The 1721-nt window shown below is 32.1% G+C and overlaps 1 long non-coding RNA gene across 1 annotated transcript; it reads right to left on the reverse strand.

Moving 5' to 3' along the window:
* Positions 1-18: 18 nt before the first annotated feature.
* On the reverse strand, positions 19-1663 carry LOC109592302 (uncharacterized). Its single transcript, XR_002190279.1, has 3 exons — positions 1587-1663; positions 132-212; positions 19-83 (listed from the first exon to the last, which is right to left on the reverse strand). It is a non-coding gene; the product is annotated as an uncharacterized LOC109592302 (long non-coding RNA).
* Positions 1664-1721: the final 58 nt, after the last annotated feature.

Below are 1721 nucleotides of genomic sequence, written 5' to 3' on the forward strand. Positions count from 1 at the left end.
TGCAAAATAATATAACTTGCTTATAAAAAGATTTCCAAGAATTAACATCAGTTAGGCTTTTAACGGCACACTCGGGCAACGATCTAAAAACAACGTCACATGATTATATCACATGTTGATTGAGAGCTCACTGTAGTATTGATTCATCTCTCCAATTTTTTGATGGTGTGGGTGAGCGATACAGAAATGCACATAATTCCTCCATTAACTGCCTACAGTGTAGCATACAGCTGTTTTTAAAAAATGCCAAAATTCTGGAAAAATCCCTGTACTATAACCCATGGTTTTTTTCAAAAAATGGCTCCGAAATCACCCCAAATTTTTAATGTACTTTCTGATACATATTGATGTCCTTATGCTGTGTAGAAAGTTTGAGCTGATTCTGACTTCAATTTTTCAAGTTACAGCTGTTTTTAAAAAAATGCCAAAATTCTTAAAAGCACTCTGTACTATAGCCCATGGTTTTTTTCAAAAAATGGCTCCAAAATCACCCCCAATTTTTATTACATTTTTTGATACATATTGATGTTCTTATGCTGTGTAGAAAATTTGAGCTGATTCCAACTTCAATTTTTCAAGCTACAGCCATTTTAACAAAATGCCAAAATTCTTAAAAGTACCCTGTACTATAGCCCATGCTTTTTTCCAAAAAATGGCTCCGAAATCACGCCAAATTTTTATTACATTTTTTGATACATATTGATGTCCTTATGCTGTGTAGAAAGTTTGAGCTAATTTGGATTTAAATTTTTGAAGTTACGGCCATTTTAAGAAAATGCCAAAATTCTGAAAAATACCCTATACTATAGCCCATGGTTTCTTCGGAAAAATGGCTCTGAAATCACCCCCCCCCATTTTTATTACATTTTTTGATACATATTGATGTCCTTATGCTGTGTAGAAGTTTGAGCTGATTCCGACTTCAATTTTTCAAGTTATAACCAATTTTTTTAAAAACTTTAAATTTCAGAAAAATTCGCTGTACTATAGCCCATGGTTTTTTCAAAAAAATGGATCCGAAATCACACCAAATTTTTATTACATTTTCTGATGCATAATGATGTCCTTATGCTGTGTAGAAAGTTTGAGCTGATTCCGACTTCAATTTTTCAAGTTATAACCATTTTTTAAAAACTTTAAATTTCAGAAAAATTCCCTGTACTATATAGCCCATGGTTTTTTCAAAAAATGGCTCCAAAATCATGCCAAATTTTTATTACATTTTCTGATGCATAATGACGTCCTTATGCTGTGTAGAAAGTTTGAGCTGATTCTGACTTCAATTTTTGAAGTTACAGCTGTTTTAAGAAAATGCCAAAATTCTTAAAAGCACCCTGTACTATAGCCCATGCTTTTTTCCAAAAAATGGCTCCAAAATCACCCCCAATTTTTATTACATTTTCTGATACATATTGATGTCCTTATGCTATGTAGAAAGTTTGAGTTGATTCCGAATTGAATTTTTGAAGTTATGGCCATTTTAACAAGTAAATTTTGAAAAAGCATGGACTATTATATAGCCCATAATAATACAAGGGCCTTTAGAGCAACTTTAACAAGCATATACATGTAAGTGTTACTAGTACCTTCCCAATTGTTTGGTTGGCTCTGTAGCATAAACTTTACCAGAAAAACCAAACTAGAGATAGAAAAAGAAAAAAAAAGATAGAAAGAGGGGGAGAGAGGGAACATTTTATAAAGAAAATAAACTAAAGGAAGGA

Source organism: Amphimedon queenslandica, unplaced genomic scaffold, assembly GCF_000090795.2.
Source record: "Amphimedon queenslandica unplaced genomic scaffold, v1.1 AMPQUscaffold_5668_Cont22365, whole genome shotgun sequence".
NCBI lineage: Eukaryota > Metazoa > Porifera > Demospongiae > Haplosclerida > Niphatidae > Amphimedon > Amphimedon queenslandica.